This window comes from Myxocyprinus asiaticus, chromosome 18, assembly GCF_019703515.2.
Source record: "Myxocyprinus asiaticus isolate MX2 ecotype Aquarium Trade chromosome 18, UBuf_Myxa_2, whole genome shotgun sequence".
NCBI lineage: Eukaryota > Metazoa > Chordata > Actinopteri > Cypriniformes > Catostomidae > Myxocyprinus > Myxocyprinus asiaticus.
This window is the reverse complement of record NC_059361.1, coordinates 7,319,713-7,344,281: the sequence shown is the minus strand read 5'-3', so window position 1 is coordinate 7,344,281 and position 24,569 is coordinate 7,319,713. Positions and strand designations below refer to the sequence as shown.

The following is a 24,569-nucleotide window of genomic DNA, read 5'->3' as shown; positions in this document are numbered from 1 at the left end:
GTGATCGCTTTGGCGCATGTGCCTGCCGTTGACAGTACTAAAAGAGTATCACAAAGCAGTTGTAGTGTGCATACGCCAAATGCATCCATTTCATTGCGACATAAACGCCCTAGCAACCACCCTAGCATCGGAGTGGCAAGTTTTGCACAAAGACATTAGAAAAATTTACAAATCTAGTTCATTAGTGACTTACCTAAAATTCTCAGCTCTGGCTGTGTTTTATGGTTCTGTTCTGCGATACATTATAAATGACTTCCATGGTTGGCATCAGCGCAGGTAGAGCAACAAAATACAGACGCACAGAATCAAAGCGAACACCAAGCAAGGAAGGAGAAAAGGTTTATCCGCCTCCATCACACTGATCTGACAGGCGCAGCACACACACACACACACACACACACACACACACACACACACACACACACACACGCAGAGAGCGAGAGGGGGGTGAAACATTCAAAGGGGGTCTGAATTATTTAGATTATAAGAGCTTAAAGAGCTACTGTGAACAGTACAGACACCAACACCTGTGTGTGAGTGTGTGTGTCAGTGAGCACGCTGTGCGGACAAAACAGACTCTGCTGTGGGGTCCAGCTGTGTGAGCTGTGCAAACAGTGGGAGAAAGACATGCTAATCTGCACTAGACTTGCCACGGTATCATAATTTTCACACCGATGCGGTGTTCACGTACAAACCGACTAACGCCGGTATTACTGCTGGTTGGATGCTAAGTGGTACTATGGAGTAATTTTCGTTAAGGAATAGCCCACACAATAATACAAGGCAGCTTAATTTCAAACTAAAATTTCAAATGAAACTGAAAAAACTGAAGCGCAATTAAAATGTGTGTTGTTCAACAAACATTTTCAACAGTTGTGAAGGGCAACATCTCTTTGGCAACGAACCTACTTCATCCGTGCATTCTCTCCATCATGGGCTACCAGTCGGGTATTTCGTTGTCCGGGCAAATACATCACTTATTGTGGGTTGTTGCAGGTTTAATGTTGGTGTTTTATTACCTTTCATCCCAGGACCCAGTTTGGCTGCTTCAGAAGAGTAATGACTTTGAATGTGTGAATAAATTCGTTTTGTTCCCTCCTAGGGCTGGACGATATGCAATTTTATTAAAAAATATATATATATCACAGGCTGAGGGATCGGTGAATATTCTTGCTTTAGTGATTTTGCACTGAAAATTAAATTCATTTTTTTTTAAATCAAAAAACTTAAACCAAAGACATTTCTAAATTCAAATTGCACTTCAAACTAAACGAAAAAGCAATTAAAATAACGAAGTGGTAAAAAAACCAAAAACATATATAACCACCTTTCCATTTACCATCATGCAAGTATCCATCCATGACAACGGTGGAAAATTACTAATACAAATTAAGATCTGGTGAACGTGTTTTTGTATTATTTTATGATTTAATAACAGATGTATAGGCTATATATAAAGTGACCCTGCAGAGTTGCGCTCACAACGTGCTCAGTGGAAATAAAGCGAACTGAAGTCAGAGCACCTCCTGAGCTGAGATGGTCTGAGGTCATTTGCAGCATTCTCATAGACGATACTATTCTTGCAAAAAAATTTCAGAAGACTGAAACAAAGAAAGAGTGAGAACCATTTACATACGTGTGTGTTCCACGAGACTGCACGCCTCCAAACAAACAGCGTGTCAGACATGTGCATAGACGGCTTTTCTGACATCTGTTCTTAAAAATATTATAAAGTGTTTCTTCAAGCGCGTGTCTGTGTCTAACAGCATTTCTTGTGTCATTCCAAATCCGAGACGTCTTACAGTAACCCACCATGCACATTATATTTGCTACCTGCAATTAAACGTCTTCTGTCAGTGCGCGTACTTTGCTGCCTGTGCAATTTGATCCGTTGGTCAAAAAATTAGTTATTTAGGTGCATATGTCATGGGTCACAAACTCTTCATTAGGCAACTATTCTTTATTTAAAGCTATTCTATTCATTAGGCTATTGTATTGATATTGGAAGTTCCACAAGGTAAAACCGGTAACACTGTGGCAACCCTAACCTACACCGCAGCACATATAAACACACTGCTGTACCGCTGCTATGAGCTACTGTCAATTATAAAGACATGTATACCAACAGATTTGCCTGCTGACAGCATTATATCATAGAATAATAGACGATATATCGGCCAGGCCAATTAATTAGCTGACATTTGACCATTTTGAAGCAGTGGCTGATTCTGAGTGTTTTAATAGCTTATGTAGATACCACTATTTAGAAAGCAGGGCAGCCACTGACTGATATAATGGTGCTGATCTATACATAATATATTTTATCTTATTTTATTCTTACATAAACAGGTGTTTCTTCAACTTCGGCCATTTTCAGCACTGTGGACTACACTCTTACTAATTTATTAAACTTTTCTACAATGTCCAACAGTGTATGTACATGCATCACAGGAGATTTGTTATTATTATTATTATTTCTGAAAGTCATGAAAATTCCCACCACAGTGTAATTTCCAGCACATCTTAAATTCTGTATTGTGTTTAACAGAATTCTGCAGTTAGTAGTTTTTGCAACTGACATCTGGTGGAGGTAACACTAAGCGACCAAGCGGACATAGTCATCGGCCGGTGCTGATATCAGACATTAACGTCATCCCCGTAGCAAATTCACTGAACACTGGGAAGCCCATACATTTTTTTAAGGACTCTATGAATGCCAACTGCAATATTAAAGGAGTGACTTAAGAAATGAACTCTGCCTGACATTGTACAATGACCTTGGAGTCTGAAAATCTTTCCAGACCATCTCTCTCTCTCTGTTTCAAGGTCTGTTATAAAGATAGACCATAGACTTCAAATGGAAGTGCATTAATGTAGGCAAAATGAGTTTTTTGTGTGTGTGTGTGTGTGTGTGTGTGTGTGCTGTCAGTTGATTAAAATATTTAATTACGATTAATCACATGATTTTTCAGAGTTAATCGCTATTAATAGCAGATTTTGAAAGTGCTGAAATTAGACTCTACAGATCGATATACAGTTTACTATACACTTTTTCACAGTATAAAGACACACTAAAATAGCACTAATTCAAGGAACATTAAACATTTCCCAAAGTCTAAATAGGAGGTCGACAAATTGAAAGAACTAGTTCCCATTGATTGCATATTCATTGTAATGCACATTAAATCTCTTAAAACCTCATCCTCCATGATATTAATTAGCCGGTAGACTGTGGCTATCCACTTTGCTACAGCTATCGTGAAGGTGCATTCAAATGATTTGCGTCAGAGCATCAACACCATTATCAAGTGCTACTTTTAGCTCCACATGAAAAGTGTTGCAGAAAATGGCATACTTCCTATTCTACTCTTACTGCTTCTGCCATATATATGAACAGCAGAAATAGTACGATAAGTACAGTACTATGCCATTCCACACACCAACATCTTATTCTGCTTTTAGAGCCGACACTGCCCACATAATGATACTTCATACGAATCATTCGGTAATCATTAGTGGACAATTCGAAAGGTCAGCGGCAATGGGATAAAGTTGAAATTATTTAAACTTTAAGCGGCGCATCGACAGACATTCAACGTGAGAACTCCAACAAGCTAGCCGGCCGCAGCGTTCCCTCATCAGTTCCATGTATCATGTTAAGGTGATAGTTAAAATTTGACATGCTTCTGTGGTAATTAAATTCCAACTTACAAAGGCTGCAAAGTACTTGATTTTTGTCACAAGTCCCACCTGGGTTTGTTTTGTACGAAAAATTACTCTTAAAAGGTCCTTCCTCCTTTACTTGATCATTGGAACGGAATCACTGTTGTGCATTTGTGGTGTGTACGTCAATGCAATTGACGTACACAAGGTACTGTATTCTAACCAGTGTTAGAACATTGAATAAAATGTTAGAATCTTATGCAAAATATGGGTAAATGTGGGTGTTAATTGCGTAAAATAAAAATTAACACGTGAAACATTTTAAATTAATCTCATGCGTCAACATGTTCATTTTGACAGCTCTAGTTTTCAAACTGAGGGGCAGGTCAAACTTTTGTCCATGGTAATCAACAGAACGCCACAGTTGCTGTCAAGAGAGCCGTAGATGTAAGGAGCCAGGAATATTCCTCTAACTAGGCCAAACTTTAACTTTTGATGTGCACAAAAGAAAACGTTTGACACAGCTGCAGTTAGTGCTGGTTATTTGTTACTGGAGTACAGGTGTAGGAGCTAAGAAAAGTTTTCAGCTGAGCCATTCAGAAACCCTAGGGAAACCCTTTAACCCTTAATCTCTCTCTCTCTCTCTCTCTCTCACACACACACACACACACACACACACACACACACACACATACACACATGTTGGTGTGGCTATCCTTATGAGGACTCTCCATAGACATAATAATTTATAGATTCCATCCCCTAACCCTAACCCTCACAAAAAACTTTATGCATTTTTACATTTAAAAAAAAAAAAAAAAACATCATTTAGTATGTTTTTTTAAGCGATTTGAATTATGGGGACACTAGAAATGTCCTCATAAATCACATTTATAGCATAATACCCTTGTAATTACCAGTTTGCAACCTAAAAAAATCGTCCTCGTAAACCACCCCAACCCGCCCACACACACACACACACACACAGACTTGATAAAACACTTAAGAAGCTTAATTAGCTATTCAAAAACACCAGTCACACAATAGCCCCTTCCCCACCCAGCAGCTTCCTAACAGGACCTGAATGAAAACAGGGCAATGTGGGGAGTGCCTCTCTTCCAAAAAATGCCATTGTTTTAACTGCCCTGCAAGAGCTTGTCCTCTCTGATTCTAAAAAGATTCATTCTGCCTCAAATCCTGCCTTTCACTAAAGCACTACCTCCATTTTGTATAGGCCATTATCCAGCAAACAATTGCCTCAAAACCAACATGGTGTGCTGAGTTGCCCCTGTCAATGTTCAGGCCTTGGGTTCCTCTATTGCCCCTTTCTCCCTCCATTTATTTTCACAATTGCACTATCGACAGCACCGCAAGAGGTGCATTTTCGCTCACCTTTGGTCTATTCATTTCAACACCTTCTTTCTTCATCAGAAAATGGATGGAAGAGTGCTCTTGTCAATGGGTATGTTTGGAATGCATACAACCATACTACTCATACTATATTTGCAGTATGCATTCTGTACAGCTGCAAAAATGTGCAGTATACAACAGAGCATAATGTGTGGAATGCCACAATGCAGCGCTCGATTTGACCTTCCATTTGCAATGTCACGAATTCAGTAATTACGCCGCAATTTTTATCATCTCGTTCTAGACTCATTTGATTGGACTGCTAAACGTTAAGACATTTGATCAATTGGATTCAAATTTGATTGCGAAATTAGGCTACTGTCCTTATTTCCAAGATGATAACTGAACGTCACACACTGAATTAAAAATGTGATATAATGAGGTAAAGTGACAACAACATAGCATGCTACTGTTTGTAATGTTTATCGCTACATTGTTCGTTCTGTTTAACATCCTATTTTTAAGAAGTAGGCAGTACTATTTCAAAAGCAGTATGGTAGTATTCCAAACCAAACACAGTCAAAATTTGGCCGAACTACCAAAATTTGATTAAAAATGCAAAAATAAATAAATATATATATTACATAAAAAATGAATACAATGTAGCATACTACAAAATCGTTTACATGTTTCATATTGTTTCACACTATTTAAAAATATTAAGCAATATTCAGTGTATACTAAGTAGTATTTCAAAAGCAGTATGGTAGTATTACATTTTGTAACTTGGTTGATCAACCAAAATTGGATTAAATATGCAAACAATAATTAAATAAATAGATTAAAGCAGTATTTTAAAAGCAGTATGATTGTACACCATTCTGAACATAAATAAGTAAAAAATGGACCACATTTTGCATTGAAATGTTTATCATTTCTCGAACATATTAACAATTTGGTCAAACTATCAAAATTGGATTAAAAATGCAAGCATTAAATAAATAGATGAACACAAGGTAGCGTACTACAAAACGTTGATTGATCCGTTTATCGTTTGCATGCTTAATATAATTTCACACTATTCAAAAATAATAGGCAATATTCCGTGTATACTAAGAAGTTTTTTCAAAAGCAGTAAGGTTGTTTTCCATTCCAAACATTGTCTACAAATGTTATGTTGAAATGTTGGTAACACTTGACAATAAGGTTCCAATTGTTAACATTAGGCAGCATGAACTAACAATGAACAATACTTTTACAGCATTTATTAATCTTAGTTAATGTTAATTTCAACATATACTAATACATTTTTAAAATCTAAAGTTGCATTTGTTAACATTAGTTAATGCACTATGAACTAACAATGAACAATTGTGTTTTTATTAACGAACATTAACAAAGATTAATAAATGCTGTAACATGGTACCTAATGCATTAACTAATGTTACCGAATGGAACCCTATTGTAAAGTGTTACCGAAACGTTTATCGTTTGCATGCTTCATGTCGTTTCACACTATTTGAAAATAGTTGGGAATATTCAGTTTATACTAAGCAGTATTTTAAAAGCAATATGGTAATATTCCATTTCGAACATAGTCACAATTTAGTTGAACTACCAAAATTAGAATACAAATGCAAAATAAATAAATAAAAAAATGAACAGAATGTAGTGTACTACGGAACGTTTGGTTGAAACGCTTATCTGTTTCACACTATTTAAAAATAGTAGGCAGTATTCAGTGTATACTAAGCAACATTTCAACAGAAGTATGGTAGTAATCCATTCCGAACATAGTCACAATTTGGTTGAACTACCAAGGGTTAAAAATGCAATAAATAAATAAATAAATAAATGAACCCAATTTAGTGTACTCTAGGATATTCTGTTGAAACTTTTATTGTTTGCATGCAGTTCTCTTTTGTAACGTCTCTTCTCCCCTCCTCTGTTGTTAGTACACTCTTGCGTTGTAAACAATGCATTCAGATAGTCAAGCGTGAGGGAGTATACACTGGACACTGCCAGTACTAGCGTGATTCTAAATTATATTTGGCTGCCAGCAGTACATCACCCAAACACACATGAATATGCACGCACGTACACACACAAAATGAGTCACTCTCTACCCAAAACTACACATTTATACAAATGTGATGGTTCAGCAGGATTTCTGTGCAAATTATGACAATGGAGAGCTGCCAAACGCTGGTAAAGTTTGTACACACACACACACACACTCACACACATATGCAAAGAATTAATGTGGCTGTAATATCCTTCATCACAGAGAACAATTTTACTGCTCTGAGATTTCTCTTTCATAGCTCAGGAGACAAAATGCAGCTCTCATTTCTGTTTCCTTCAATTATCAGAGCTTTGTCTCAAATGTTTCTCCTAAAGCTCTTTAGGAGGAATAAAACTGGACACAAATAAGACAAAGTTTTACATACAGTAGGAGTATAGAGCTATAAAATTAATGTTGATAGCATAGCTCAGACAATTTTTTCTTGGGGAAGTTTGATAAAAAAAAAAAAAGAAATGTTCGTATTTCACATGCTCATATTGAAATCTCTTATGTTTGTTTGCAGACTTTGCTGAGATCTCTTCTGAACCATGAAACACATGATGTGACAGTACCAGGGTCTTTATCACAAGCAGGAGACGTAAGCAAAAGTCTCCATTCACTCTACATTTTATCTCATTGCTGTCAAAGAGAAACATTTGAGATATTGTATCTTTCCTATGGGAACTTATCTACACATATCAGGAACAATCACGTATTCAAACGATCTGTTGAGCAGCTGGTAGGCATGCTAATTCTGTCTCATGTTCAAAACCTCCTAGCATGTCAGACCTGAAGGGATGTTTGTGTGTGTGGGTGTGTGTGTGTGTTGCCCAAGGGCCTACTGTATTGCAGAGAAAGAGAGAGAGATAGTGAACAGATGTAAGTGATGGAAATGGAAAATTGAAGAGATAAGACAGATTCTCACAATATTGAATAGAATCTCTGAATCGTCTTTCTCCCAAAGAAACCAAAAATCACAGGACTTAATGACTACAGACCTGTCGCCCTGACGTCTGTGGTCATGAAATCATTTGAGAGACTGGTGTTGGCCCACCTGAAGAACATCACTGGACCCTTTCTAGATCCCCTTCAATTTGCTTATCGAGCAAACAGGTCTGTGGATGATGCAGTCAACATGGGATTGCATCATATCCTGCAACATCTGGACAGACCAGGGACATATGCAAGGATCCTTTTTGTGGACTTCAGTTTGGCTTTCAACACCATCATCCCAGCTATACTCCAGAATAAATTACACCAACTCTTTGTTCCCATGTCTATAAATCAGTGGATTATCAGCATTCTGATGGACAGGCAGCAGATTGTGAGACAGGGGAAACTCACTTCTAGCACCAGTACAATCAGCACTGGTGCCCCCCAGAGATGTGTGCTCTCCCCACTACTCTTCTCCCTCCACACCAATGACTGCATTGCCAAGGACCCCTCTGTCAAGCTCCTGAAGTTTGCAGACGACACCACTGTCATCGGCCTCATCCGAGATGACGATGAGTCTGCATACAGAAGGGAGGTTGAACAGCTGGCTGTCTGGTGCAGTCATAACAACCTTGAGCTGAACACGCTCAAAACGGTGGAGATCATTGTGGACTTTAGGAGAAACACCCCAACACTGACCCCCCTCACCATTCTGAACAGCACTGTGGCAGCGGTGGAGTCATTCAGGTTCCTGGGCACTACCATCTCACAGGACCTGAAGTGGGAGACTCACATTGACTCCATTGTGAAAAAGGCCCAGTAGAGGTTGTACTTCCTTCGCCAGCTGAGGAAATTCAACCTGCCACAGGCGCTGCTGATACAGTTTTACTCAGCAGTCATTGAGTCTGTCCTCTGCACTTCAATAACTGTCTGGTTTGGTTCAGCAACGAAATCAGACATCAGAAGACTACAAAGGACAGTTCGGACTGCTGAGAGGATTATTGGTTGCCCCCTGCCCCCCTTCAAGAACTATACACTTCCAGAGTGAGGAAAAAGGCTGGAAAAATCACTCTGGACCCCACTCACCCTGCCCACTTCCTTTTTGAACTGTTGCCTTCTGGCCGACGCTTCAGAGCTCTGAGCACCAGAACCGTCAGGCACAGGAACAGTTTTTTCCCTCAGGCTATCCATCTCATGAACAGTTAAATTGCCCCATTGAGCAATAACTATGTGCAATACACAGTTTAGTCTTTCTTATATTTATCATCCAACCTCTTCTGCCATTTCATTCCTCTGAAAAAAATAAAATAAATTTGCACTGTACATAACAGATTGTATTAGATTTGCACTACCCATGTGTATGTGTGTATGTATGTATGTGTGTGTCTGTACGTATGTGTATAATTATTTTTTATTTTTTATTATTATCTATGTCTTGCTGCTGTTTTTGTATTGTTGTACACTGGAAGCTCCTGTCACCAAGACAAATTCCTTGTATGTGTAAGCATACTTGGCAATAAAGCTGATTCTGATTCTGATTCTGAATGCAAAAACACAGTATCTGTTAGGGCTGGGCAATATGAAGAAATAAATCATAGCAATGACATAAAGTGTCAATCAATAGAGATTTTGTTATATCCTGCACATCACAATATGTAAATATCCATGCGTGAATCCAGCAGGTCTCCCGATATTTGTGCTCCAGAGACAGGAGAACGCAGATTGGCTCAATCAGGCATCTCTCGATATTGCGGAGCAGACCACAATGCTTACGTGACCCATTTGAATTCTACTTTGAATTCTAATTATTAATTTTTTTTTACCTTTAATAAAAGCATTTTCCAGTTTCTGACGTAGTCTGTGTCTTCAGGTTACAGTTTAAACTAGGCGCGAGAGCGGTGCGTGTGGTGCTTCATTCTGCAGCTGGAGTGAGAGATGAGACTGCAAAAAGCGTTCGCAACCACGCAGCACATGCTGAACTCAGCGGACAACATGTTGAAATGCACAATAAATCTATTTATCAACATGAACTTTTACAATAAAGTCCTTTATGACAAACATAAATTACTGTACTGAAATACTCATTTACTTAAAAAAAGACATCTTGAGCAAGTTATCACACAATAACTTGCTCACAATATTTCCCTCATGTAAACTAGATTTCATGATGGTTTAGTGTACAACAGCATTCAATTACCCATTCTCGATAAACATCTGATTATTTATATCCATCATCCCAGGACAAATTTGATGTAGTAATCCAGAAATCACTTTATTTTCTGTATAGTCACCTGTCATCTGTACAAACAGTTCAGATGAGATGAACACTCGAAGCGTGTCTCCCAATAAAGTCACATACACACACTTATATGTGAAATGGGTAATCCTCTTTGGATACTTTGCTTGTTATGTTATTTCTGTTAAAGGAACTGTAAAATTAGCTCAATACTCTGAGTAGCAGGCTAGCAGCTAAAACTTAGTTTACTAATGGCAGCTGCAGACACCTTGCGTTTCTCAAAGCTAAGCTATTTTTGTCATAGGTTTTTGACCAATCACATGCGGCAGCATCTCCCACAGTCCCTATACGCCCCCTATACCTACCCCGGAGTAGGAGCTAAAAAATCCCCCTAAAACAGCTTTGAGGAACTATAGTTCCTCAGGTGTGAAAGTGACGAAAATTACTAGTTCCGGGGAAAGTACCTAAAATGGGCTTTAGTACCCCAGTGGGAAAGGGCCTATGGATCTAAAGTGCTGCAAGTAACCAATGCAGAATCTTTGTATGCCTGTTTAACCACTTTAAAACCATGTTTTACACATATCACAACTGTTCTGTCTGTAAATAGAGTTGAATGAGTATGTGGGTGCCTGAGATTATAAGTATATATACATATTTAAGATAATTTAATGTTAGTCTAGTTTACTGTAGTTCAGTTACAGCAATGTTTCAAACGAACCAAAGGAACTCACATGGTACTATCTGTACTCCTTTGTAGAGGAGGAGAATTATAAAAATTTTAATATGTTTGGTAGTGACAAAACCAGTAGGAGTTTCATTTTTCCCACAGAGCAGCTCAGTAAGGCAATGATTTCAATGTCTGCCTACAGAAAGTCCAAAAATATGCCCATCCAAAACCATCTCAGCCTACACACCACCGGGATGATGTTGTGCGGGCGTTTGTTCACCACTTCTCTCAGTGTGTGTGTGTGAGAGAGAGAGAGAGAGAGAGAGAGAGAGAGAGAGAGAGAGAGAGTGTTTAAGTTTTCCAAATAAAAAATTAAAGGAACAGCCCAGAAATTAACATACTGTCATAATTTACTCACCATGATGGCTTTTGAAACAAGTATGACTTTCTTCCATGGAACACAAAAGTGTTTTTTGTTTTGTTTTTACAGTAGAATGTCTTGCTGCTGTTTTCCTTACAATGAAAGTGTATGGTGACCACAGTTATCAAGCAAGATTTTCAATGCAAGATTTCACTAAAAAATGACTTCAATTAGGGACTGTTCCTCACAGAAAGCTATAATATGGCTTTAGCAAATTTTGGTCTAATGTATCACTTATTTACATCGATCAGCCACAACATTAAAACCACCTGCCTAATATTGTGTAGGTCCCCCTTGTGCCACCAAAACAGCGCCAACACGCATCTCAGAATAGCATTCTGAGATCATATTCTTCTCACCACAATTGTACAGAGTTAGTGTAGACTTTGTCAGTTCGAACCAGTCTAGCCATTCTCTGTTGAATGTTCTCATCAACAAGGCATTTCTGTCCATGTAACTGCCGCTCACTGCATGTTTTTTGTTTTTGGCACCATTCTGAGTAAATTCTAGAGACTGTTGTGTGTGAAAATTCCAGGAGAGCAGCAGTTACAGAAATACTCAAACCAGCCAATCTGGCACCAACAATCATGCCATGGTCCAAATTATTGAGATCACATTTTTTCCCCATTCTGATGGTTGATGTGAACATTACCTGAAGCTCCTGACCCGTATCTGCATGATTTTATGCACTGCACTGCTGTGACACGATTGGCTGATTAGATAATCGCATGGATGATTGTTGGGGCCAGATGGGCTGGTTTGAGTATTTCTATAACTGTTGATCACCTGGGATTTTCACACACAACAGTCTCTAGAATTTACTCCGAATAGTGCCAAAAACAAATAAAAACATCCAGTGAGTGGCAGTTCTGCAGATAGAAATGCCTTGTTGATGAGAGAGGTCAACAGAGAATGGCCAGACTGGTTCGAACTGACAAAGTCTACGGTAACTCAGATAACCACTCTGTACAATTGTGGTGAGAAGAATATAATCTCAGAATGCTATTCTGAGATGCGGGTTGGCGCTGTTTTGGCGGCACGAGAGGGACCTACACAATATTAGGCAGGTGCTTTTAATGTTGTGGCTGATCGTGTATAATGTTGAATACCACTGAAAATAATTTTGACATCCCTCTTTTTAAAAAAAATAAAAAATAAATAAATACAAAATTATGATTTATAATGAAATTAAACAGGTCTAATACACAAAACATTAAATACAGTTTCAAAAAGTATAGCCACAATTCTTAAACATAATAAGTTATGGTCTGTGTAATGCTTTACAGTTCATTTTTCAGACCATACCGATCCAAATATAAATATAGAAAAACACTTTGAAACTTTCACTTTTCCAGTTACTTCATGAATGGATAATTTACTTTTTTTTTCTACTTTTCTTCAATTTAACTTTTTCTAAATTGTAACTTCAGAAATAATTTTTAAAATAAATTGTCTTGCAATTTGCGCTGTGGGCTGTACCATTATCATGGGGGTTTGGGTTGAGGATCAGACTGCTTATTACTGCATGGATGTTCAGGAGTAGTTTAAAATACTGCAGGGGTCGGAAACCTATATGGCACGCATGCCACATTGGCACAAAGAGGGGTAATTATTGGCACACGGGCAACAGCAAAGAAGTAGACAAACCATTCGCATGACCCACAGTGCCAAGCACATATCTACACTTTTAGTGGGTCACTCAAGCATAAAAGTTTAGGCTTTGCGTCGTTCAATCCCTGCAGATGAATGGATGATTGGGATTCAATCTCATTTTTTCTTAAGCATTAAGGCCTTCATATGGATATTAAAATTAATTTCTCCTTGAATTAAATTAATTTCTACATGGAAGAAAACTGTCGCTGGTAACTGACTGAGTGTCAGCTGCTACTGCATTGAACAGCTCTGAATTTTGCACTCCTCCTTCCACTCTCACTCCAAGCAATTACATTAATCTGTTCGCTTGGTTATATTGTTGTGCATAAAAATACTTTTTTATGGACTTGGAGAAAAAAGTCTTCGAAGAGGCAGGTGGACTGAATCCGTTATTCTGCCAGCCAGGCGGCTTCTCACTATAGCCGTTGTGCCAATAATTATCCCTCTGCGTGCCAATGGTAGCATCCGTGCCATATAGGTTTCTGACCCCTGCAGTATTTTAAACTACTCCTGAACGTCACTACAGCAATAAGCAGTCTGATCCTCAACCCATACCCCCGTGATATTGGTACAGCCCACAGTGCAAATTGCAAAAAACAAAATAGAAAAATAGAAAATTGGTGATTTATTCAAAAAATCTTTTCTGAAGTCACAATTTAGAAAATGAAAAACTGAAGTAAAGGAGAGGAAAAAAGTCCATTACCCATTCATGAAGTAACCAGAAAAATGAAAAATGAAAGTTTCAAACCGTTTTTCTATTTTTGTATTTGGATTGGTATGGTCTGAAAAATGAACCGTAAAGTGTTACACGGACCGTGTTAACATGACTAGTGTGATTAAATCGCTTACAAACCTGTGCAAAGTTATCCAGTATTTCAACTTCATTGTCATGACAACCCGATAGCTTTTACACGATGTAAAGGATACCAAAAAGAGAGTTAACACTGGGGTTGCATTAACCGAAAATTCTCAGTCATTTACAGATTTTGATCAAATCGTATTCAAATTAGAACTGAATTGAGAGCTTATGAATCAAAATCTAATCAAATCATGAAATCTGTATCGATACACAGCTTATATATTTATACTAGAAAAAGTGGAAAGTGTAAGTTAGAGTAAGTGTAATTATTTTTATTCAGTGAATTTTATTCAATGAACTAAACAAAATGTTTTAATAAATAATAAACAGACAAACAAACAAAATGTTTTGTTTGATGAACACCTAAGGGGTCAAACATTTTATAATAAGCAATAATACCAGCATGTGTAGGGCTGTCACAATTATGAAATTTGACTGACGATAAACTGTCAAAAAAATAATTGCAATTTTGAAGATTAATTGTCTCTTTTAGGGCTTCTACGATTAATTGTCATTCAAAATGTCATACTTCTAAACGTGCATGTGTCTTCACACACATTTATTCATTTATTCATATTTAACTGGAAATCATATAATAAAATAGGTACAGCTGTGCTCAAAAGTTTGCATACCCAAGCAGAAATTGTGAAATTTTGGCATTGATTATGAAAATGTGACTGATCATGCAAAAAAATGGTCTTTTATTTAAGGATAGTGATCATATGAAGCCATTTATTATCACATAGTTGTTTGGCTCCTTTTTAAATCATAATGGTAACAGAAATCACCCAAATGGCCCTGATCAAAAGTTTACATACCCTTGAATGTTTGGCCTTGTTACAGACACACAAGGTGACACACACAGGTTTAAATGGAAATTAAATGTTAATTTCCCACACCTGTGGCTTTTTAAATTGCAATTAGTGCCCGTGTATAAATAGTCAATGAGTTTGTTAGCTCTCATGTGGATGCACTGAGCAGGCTAGATACTGAGCTAGATACTGTCAAAAGACCTGCGTAACAAGGTAATGGAACTTTTTATAAAGATGGAAAAGGATATAAAAATATATCCAAAGCCTTGAAAATGCCAGCCAGTACTGTTCAATCACTTATTAAGAAGTGGAAAATTCGGGGATCTCTTGATACCAAGCCAAGGTCAGGTAGACAAAGAAAGATTTCAGCCACAACTGCCAGAAGAATTGTTTGGGATACAAAGAAAAACCCACAGTTAACCTCAGGAGAAATACAGGCTGCTCTGGAAAAAGACGGTGTGGTTGTTTCAAGGAGCACAATACGACGATACTTGAACAAAAACGAGCTGCATGGTCGAGTTGCCAGAAAGAAGCCTTTACTGCACCAATGCCACAAAAAAGCCCGGTTACAATATGCCCGACAACACCTTGACACACCTCACAGCTTCTGGCACACTGTAATTTGGAGTGACGAGACCAAAATAGAGCTTTATGGTCACAACCATAAGCGCTATGTTTGGAGAGGGGTCAACAAGGCCTATAGTGAAAAGAATACCATCATCACTGTGAAGCATGGTGGTGGCTCACTGATGTTTTGGGGGTGTGTGAGCTCTAAAGACATGGGAAATCTTGTGAAAATTGATGGCAAGATGAATGCAGCATGTTATCAGAAAATACTGGCAGACAATTTGCATTCTTCTGTATGAAAGCTGTGCATGGGACGCTCTTGGACTTTCCAGCACGACAGTGACCCTAAGCACAAGGCCAAGTTGACCCTCCAGTGGTTACAGCAGAAAAAGGTGAAGGTTCTGGAGTGGCCATCACAGTTTCCTGACCTTAATATCATCGAGCCACTCTGGGGAGATCTCAAACGTACGGTTCATGCAAGACGACCAAAGATTTTGCATGACCTGGAGTCATTTTGCCAAGACGAATGGGCAGCTATACCACCTGCAAGAATTTGGGGCCTCATAGACAACTATTACAAAAGACTGCACACTGTCACTGATGCTAAAGGGGGCAATACACAGTATTAAGAACTAAGGGTATGCAGACTTTTGAACAGGGGTCATTTCATTTTTTTCTGTGTTGCCATGTTTTGTTTTGTGATTGTGCCATTCTGTTATAACCTACAGTTGAATATGAATCCCATTAGAAATAAAAGAAATGTGTTTTGCCTGCTCACTCATGTTTTCTTTAAAAATAGTACATATATTACCAATTCTCCAAGGGTAGGCAAACTTTTGAGCACAACTGTATATATGATTTCCTTTAAGGCTTTAAAAACATATGAATGGCATGAAAAATAATATTTTGAATATCAAAATGTAAAACCATGGTATCATAAATGTCTTGGAGTACCATTTAAATACCATGGCATATGTTAATTCTTTAGTACCATGGTATACAGTATATCAAAGTACCATGTACTTTTGTGTTCCCCATAAGAAAGGAAGTCATATGGGTATGGAAAAACATGAGAATGAGTAAATAATGACATAACTTCCATTTTTAGTTGAACTACTCCTTTAATATGCCCACCAAAGTCTATATATATTTGATATGATCATACATTTTAAATGCTATTGTTTGCCTATCTCATGAGAAGACATTGATACACTGAACAATCATCACAAATCTAATGGGATTCCCCTGTAGCCAGGAGGCAAGATCTCACAGCATTCTCTGCTGCTGTTTATCAGGGGAAACCAACATCCCCTTAGGGTGTGTGTGTGTGTGTGTGTCAGAGAGCATGGTTAATCTGAAGTCTATAAACACTATTACAGTGAATGCATACACTAACATACAGCTGAAAGGTGCAGTCTGTCATAATCCTCTCATTTCACTGTGGATTTGGTGCACACACAGATAGCTCATCAAAAAACATCCATCAGTTTTTCCACTCAAAATAAAACCACCTCCGATGAACGGACAAAAAGCACTGTGCAAACATGCACACATACTGTGACACAATTAACATGTTGCCACAAACTTACATTCAAATATGTATGTAGTGAAATGGAGACTTTCTTAACACTTGTGAGAAATATTGGTGGCCCAATTACTGAGTGCTTAATGAATGTATGGATGAAGACATTCAACGAAAGTCTCAATATGAATGTGATTTTTGTTCAAATGAAACAACACCGGTTGCACTTTACATTTCAGTTGTTTAACATCATTTAAGGTGAAACGTAAGCGTAATAGTCTGGTTCTGTAAGTAAAAATCCCATTCATTTTGTCCATAGGTGAATTGATTTTTAGCGATTACTATAAACCTTTAAAACAGACATACCGTGAGCTCCTAGGTTTTTTCAGACTACGTTATCAGTCTGCCTTGTTTGTACTTCATTTAAAAAAATTGTGTTTAATAGTGGAATACCTGGTGAAGAACTAACCTACATTACCTGTGGATCCTGAAGAGAACAGATCCACAAATCAGAGAATCAAGGACAACAAAGCACGGCAAAAGAGCTCTGTAATGACCGGCAACTCCCATGACGCAGTGTGAATAACATAATCAAGTCAGCCTTCGTCAGTCTCAAACTACTTATATATTTGCATTTTTAGAGATGCATCGATGAATTGGCTGCAGATATTTATCGGCCAATTATTGACCAAATTAAAACCATCAGCATATCAGTTATAAGCATGAAAACGCAGATTTGGAAAACAGATGGTTTATTTATAATTATTTAGTAACAAACTCTGTTCATTCAAATACACAGTCCAAAAATAATAATAGCCACAATATGTAGAAGGGTTGGCACTCCTAAGAACATGTAATATTTAATTTCTATTCTTTCTCGTTCTAATGTTAATGCAGAAAAACTGACATAAATGGACATGACAGTTGTGGAAGCGGCACTTTCCTATCGGCTATATGATGAAGAAAACCATCCACAATGCTTTGAAACCAGCAGACTTTGACTTTTGAGACATCGGTATGATATCCATTAATGCTGCATGACTGATTAAGATTGAAATCGCAATCTAACCTTGCACATCGACATTTCCTTGGAATTGCCCAATATATGCATAGTATGAATTTTGTAATGTTCTATTATATACAGTACATATATGCAAAATTGGAGTTCTGTTGGTTTGAACTGCAAAAACAGATGTGCAAAAAGGTTTTAGGAGTACATAATAACCTTTTTAAAATCAATCATCATGTTATCATGTTATCATATTTAGTTATTTTTTAAATCTTTTTATTTTCTTTTTACCTTTTATTGTGGCTCTCTTTAAAATTTTGTCCTGTCATGTGTTCAACAGATCCAGTGTTTAATGGAAATTAATTATTGTTAGAACAGTGAAAAAGTTTTTGTACCTGTTTTTGTAAATTTTTTAAGCAATATTCCAAAGTAAAGCAGTGATCCGATGACAAAATACGGTAAGTAGCTAAATATTAGTGTTGGTATTGGCCTGTAGTCTTTTGCTAAAATCGGTATCAGTATCAGCCAAACATTTTCATAATGGTGTATCCATAGTATACATCTTAATCTTTAGCAATAAAGTTAAAATATATTGTTTCTATATAATACATACATTTACAAATGTATAAATACATTTTTCCATGGTAAATGTTTTTTACACAGTGATGACTTCAATGTCCCTCCTTCAATGTCACGGCATTCTATCATCCGCCGAGCAAAATATATAAGACGGATTGCTTAGATAAGTAATAGCTCCACAATTTACCCAGAATAGCTTGAGGTATAATTCACGTCTGTATCACAAACAGTGCGGGACGAGTTTCACACCAACGTTTAAAACTTTGGTTAGCTTTTTTGTTCAAATTCCTAACCCTATGTATAAGCAATAACTGCTTAAAGAACATTTCCCTTCATACATTCCATCGGAACACCTGCTACTCCTGCAGAAAGACTCTGACTACAACAAATCCTTTAATTATGACAAAAGTGCCGCATGCAATACAAAGCCAACATACTTGCTGCACAATCCATAACCCTTTGATAAGTCATAGTTATTCTTCGATGGGGAGCTGTGCAGTGCAAATTCAATTTCGAGCTGAAAATGAATCTATCAATGAAAACAAATGAAGCGTTTTCTCCTCTTCTCAGCCACTGTAACATTAAGGCTATCCATCAGAAGGATTGCAGGAATGTTGGATTGGACAGCAAATAATGAGAAGCCAGTCTGCGCTGATTCAAGCGTCATCAAACAAAAGCAGATATCTCAGTTGCTTGACAAGTTTAATAGATGTATGCTTATATATATATATATATACATATACATATACACACACACTATATATATATATATATATATGAGATTAACAAAAAACATACAGAAATGATAAAATAATGTATTATAACACACTGACTGCTATTCACTATGAAGGAATGTTTTGTTTCCCTTTGTATCACTCAACCAGTCATGCAAAAATGACAAGAATTAAAATGTTCACAATACAAATTATTTTGCATTGCAATATAACCCATCTCGTATGCCCAGACAATGCAACAAAAAAGAGAAAGTAACAGTTGCGCTCGAATGCTCGTTACATTGTAACACTGATCAACAAAAGAACTCGCGTCTATATTGCGTCACGATCGCTCTTACATCGTTGCACATGGATGCGTTCGATTCTTTGTTCGCGTGTGATATTTTCTCATAACAGGTCGTATGATAGGATGTCGGTAAGTGTTAAAAGGCCTCAAACTCCTTCAGACACCATTTTGAGTCGCGCTCTCTCTCTCTCTCTCTGTCTCAGCTCCGTGGAATGTACAAATGCATGCATGACAAGGGAACGGAGAAAGGCATCTTAAAAAAATCAATCGCATCCGTCCCTAAACTGCTATAATCAATAGTCTGATCGCAATAATCGGAATACGCAAAGCATTTCTTTTCTCACAAGTCACCATCAAATACCATTAGAGCGAGGTTGGCCATTAAACACCATTACTAACACACGCGCATTAGCGAGAGAAAAGCATCGCTGGTGTTTGATGGTGGTGACGGTCTGATGGTGTTTTTGAAGAGATATCTGGGCTTTATCATTTAAAACGACATCAAATCAGACTTACCAGTGTGATATGGTTTAGATAGATCTCCCAGGTTCAATCTATGATCCCGGTTAAAAGCGATCTTGATGGGTTGGTAAGGGTTACTCTTTTCTCCTCTGTGAATGTTTCCTCCTCCGGTTGATTTTTCAGGGCTGTATGGAAGCACATCGAGCGATGGGGGATGGGGGATGCCAGAAGAGAGGAGGGAGGGGGGACAGAGAAATAGGGCTAGTAACATGGGAACACAAGGGGAGGACCTCTTAAATGACGCAGAACTCAACACACCAGTCATTCAGTGCATTCGCCATGGACAAAAATGAGCCAATATGGGCCAAAATATGCATGCATGAGAGTGCATAGAAAGAAAACGGGTCTGCGGTGATCTTTAATGTTGTGGTGCATGATCATTTGGGTATGTGCAGTGAAGGTCGATAGTCTATGTTGGAGCTCAAGCGAAAGTCATAAGAATGCGACAGTTTCCGACGGTCCATCAGAAATCAACACTCATGTTCTTCTGAGAGCCAGAAATAGTTTTTGTCCACTATGCTTTTTTGTTAATATCTCGAACATTATAAATGCCACCGTTGTAATACTTGGTATTCTTTAAAAAGGACACCCTGGGCTTTATATATATATATATATATATATATATATATATATATATATATATATATATATATATATATATATATTTTATACATATATATATATATATATATATATATATATATATATATATATATATATATATATATATTTGTATAAAAATATCTAAAAAATGATTGTCCATAGATTATGAACATAATATAATAATATATATAATAATATAATCTAATAATAACAATATGTGGTATATTATTATTAACAGTAACAATGTTATTATTGTTATTATTATTGATGTTGGTATGTTTATTAATATATCACTGTTTATCATAATTTTACATTAAATATACAACACGTATTGTTTTATTAATTATGACTACTGTTATTTTATTATTTAAAAAATATGTTTTTCAAAATAATTATTTGTATTATTATAATTGCCACCGTTGTAAGTCTTGATGTATTTAAAAAAGCTTTATATTATTATTAAAGATATATCATTTAATATATATATATATATATATATATATATATATATATATATATATATATATATATATATATATATATATATATATTATAAATATTAAGATAGTAAAAATTATCATGACATGTATATAAAAATGACAACATATGGTATTTTTTATTATTGTATCCAATTATCATTCTGTATAATTATTATATATTAAATATTTAACTAGAATCGTTTTATTACGAATTATAAATGTATTATTTTATTATTTAAAATACTTTGCAAAATAATTTTTCAAAATACCCGAGTCTCGTGTAGGTTTGGGTCACTAAATCCCACTCAAAACAAAGGTTTAATGCAGTAAATCAACTGAACTGCTTTCTTGGAACGATTTTATGTGCTATCCATTCTAATGCTAGATATTAAGCCCATGAAAAATAAGGAAAACGATTACATACCAATATAATTATTTTCCAATTGTTCTTACTTTTTCCTTAAAAATATAATATAATATAATATGTGTATTATGTATAATATACGGCACTTTGCGGCATTTAGTTAAAAGGTATCATGCTAGCTACTCAATTCCTATAATTCCTCACAAAAGAAACTGATATAGCGCGAGTTTGCGCGCCCTCTAGTGTCTATAGTGCGCCTAAACTAGAGGACGAGTTAGAAGAATAATTATTACATAAGACTCAAGTTACTAAGATAGAATTTATGTAAACTAGTCTCACATTTCAACAAGTATGTTCAATGAATAAATATTTGTGAGCTTTTTAATGGTCGCTTTCCATGTAAAACTGGAAAGCGACCATTAAATATACCATTAGTTAGCGTTAGTTACCATTAGTTACCATTAGCGACCATTAGTATATAAATAATGTTGAGGTTTTCCAGCCGAGAAAGAACAACAATGCCATCTAGTGTTACAAATATGTTATAAGCTCACATTTCCTTTTGAGTAGCTGATAGGCGATTTCCTTGCATACATTCCCTGTGCTGTGGTGATACTATGGTACATGATGGTATCAGACGATAATGCCATTGCACTTTGATATACCATAATCACATACAAAGGCTTTTACATTTTACTCCAACATACTTTAAGATATTGTAGTATTACCATGGTACATGTCCAAAATGTAGCAAAAAAATACATAAATATTGTATGTTAATAAATCACCCTTACAAAAAAGTACCGTGGCGGTAACAGAGTAAAGAGATGGTAACACCATGGTACTGAAATTCATGGTATTAACATGGTACTCCAAGGTACTTCCAAGCATAACATGGTACATACCAAAATGGTAGTACAATGGTACATGTCCATAATACCATGGTATTACCATCTGATACCACAGCAGTACTTTTTTGTAAGTGAAAGTTGCTCAAAATTGTTCACTCCACACCAGTTAAGAATAAACAAAAGCATCAAATATAGATGCTAATGGTAATATGCTGGGAAATTTAATGATGAAATATAGTTGAATGTGATTCTTGTTGCATCTTTTGTGTTTGGTACATGGCACACATATATGCCTTTATTCAATATATTGTGTCTAATCTTTCAGACAGTTGTTTATTTCTTATATATAGCTTATAAATGTATTATTTACTGTCAGATATTAACAGAACTCATACTCTATGGATGTACATAACATTTGATTTGGTCAGATTTACTATTCTGGTTGTAACTTCAAAAGATTTATTCAGACTTCTTAGCCTTGTAATGTTTATGGCTGTTGAGTCCCCTCTGTAAACCTCACTATAAGAAGAAATAGCAACAGTTACATGACAGAAATTTGACAGAAAACCTCCCTGCTATGACACCTAATTACCACGAGAGGGAAATGGGGCTCTATTTTCATTAAAATGAAAGGCTCACCCTCAGTTACTCACCCTCATGCCATCCCAGATGTATATGACTTTCTATCTTCTGCTAAACACAAACAAAGATTTTTAGAATAATATCTCAGCTCTGTAAGTCCACAAAGTGCAAGTGAATGGTGACCAGAACTCCAAAAGCTCCAGAAAGGAGATAAAGTCAGCATAGAAGTAATCCATATGACTCCAGTGCTTTAATCAATGTATTCTAAAGCGATCTAGTTGGCTTTGGGTGAGAACAGACCAAAAAGTAACTCCTTTTTCACTGTACATCTTGCCATTGCAGTCTCCTTGGCAATCATGATTTTAAGCTCTATTTTGCTTCCTAGTGCTTTACACATATGCAGTGCGCTAAATGGCACTATCGGAAATGTAATTGAGCTTAAAATCATGATCGCCAAGGAGACTGCTGTCAAGATGTACTGATGACAAGACATTGATTAAACCACTGGAGTCATAGAGATTACTTTTATGCTGCCTTTATCTGCATTTTGGAGCTTCAAAGGCCTGATCACCATTCACTTGCATTGTATTACATTTTACATTAACATTTAGTTATTTAGCAGACAACTTTATCCAAAGCGACTTATAAATGAGGAACATGGCAAGCAATTTGTCATACAAAGTTCAACAACATCTACAGTGTTGTACTGCCATGCTCTCAGTGTGGCTGGAGTAGTATAGGCGCTAGCGCAGAACAAAGAGACAGAGGTGTTGTGTGTGTGTGTGTGTGTGTATATACAGTAAGTGCAAGTTAAGTTCAATAGTAAGTGAAATTAGTAAGGATTGGTTAAGTGCTTGTGGAACAGATGTGTTTTCAGCTGGTTCTTGAATGTTGAGATGGTTTCAGCAGATTGTGTGTTGGTTGGAAGCTCATTCTACCACAGTGGAACAGAGAAAGTGAACGATTGTGAATAGACTTTGAGCCTCTTTGTGGTGGGACCACCAGGTAGACAGCAGAGACCGAGTTGGAGGACAGACCTGGAGAAGTGAATTGAAGAGGGTGAAGTTCAATTAGCTGTCCTGAAGGCCAGAGTCAAAGCCTTGAATTTGATGCAGGCAGCTACAGGTAGCCAGTGAAGTGAAATCAAGAGTGGGGTGACATGAGCCCTTTTTGGCTGATTGAAGACCAGACACGCTGCTGCATTCAGGACCATCTGCAGTGGCTTAATTGTGTTAGCTGGGAGGCCAGCCAACAAAGAATTACAGTAGTCCAGTCTTGAAATAACCAGAGCTTGGACCAGGAGTTGTGCAACATTTCCTGATGTTGTAGAGTGCAAATCTGCAAAACCGGGCGGTTGAAGAGATGTGGGCGGTAAAAATAAGCTGGTCATCTACCACCACTCCCAGGTTCCGAGCTGTTCTGGTTGGTGTTAGTGTAGTTGAACCAAGTTGAATAGTGAGTGTGGTAATGTGGGCATGGCCAAGTGACGTCTGTGGAGAGCGAGGCCGGGAGAGGAAGAGCGGTAAGGATTGACACCTGTGGGAAATCACCTCTAACAGCTGTTTTGCGTTGCAGTGAGAGCTGTAGGGGGTGAAAAGGGCAGTCCAAACCGCTGGAGAAGGGAGAGAGATGCACAAAGCTGCGTGTGTGCACGTGTTCAGTGTGTGGCTGAAAAGCACTGTTGTAGACTGAAAAGTGTACATAATAAAGAATTATGTGGACTGTTCACCTGGCCCCCGCTTCCTCCTTCAGTAGAGAGATAGTGATTTATCACAGTGAGGTTGTGGTCAACAGATGGCTTGGCTGGGATCA

General features: G+C 37.1%; 1 protein-coding gene across 3 annotated transcripts in view; it reads right to left on the bottom strand.

Annotated features, from left to right (window-relative positions):
• fam168a (family with sequence similarity 168 member A) overlaps window positions 1–20,014 on the bottom strand; it is a 77,897-nt gene extending 57,883 nt beyond the window's left edge. For 2 of the 3 annotated variants that reach the window (XM_051724336.1, XM_051724340.1), the window contains exon 1: window positions 19,873–19,997. The gene's annotated coding sequence lies outside the window, so the exon portion shown is untranslated. Of the gene's footprint in view, window positions 1–19,872 lie in introns of all 3 variants that reach the window. The other variant, XM_051724338.1, reaches the window with a different exon arrangement.
• Window positions 20,015–24,569: the final 4,555 nt, after the last annotated feature.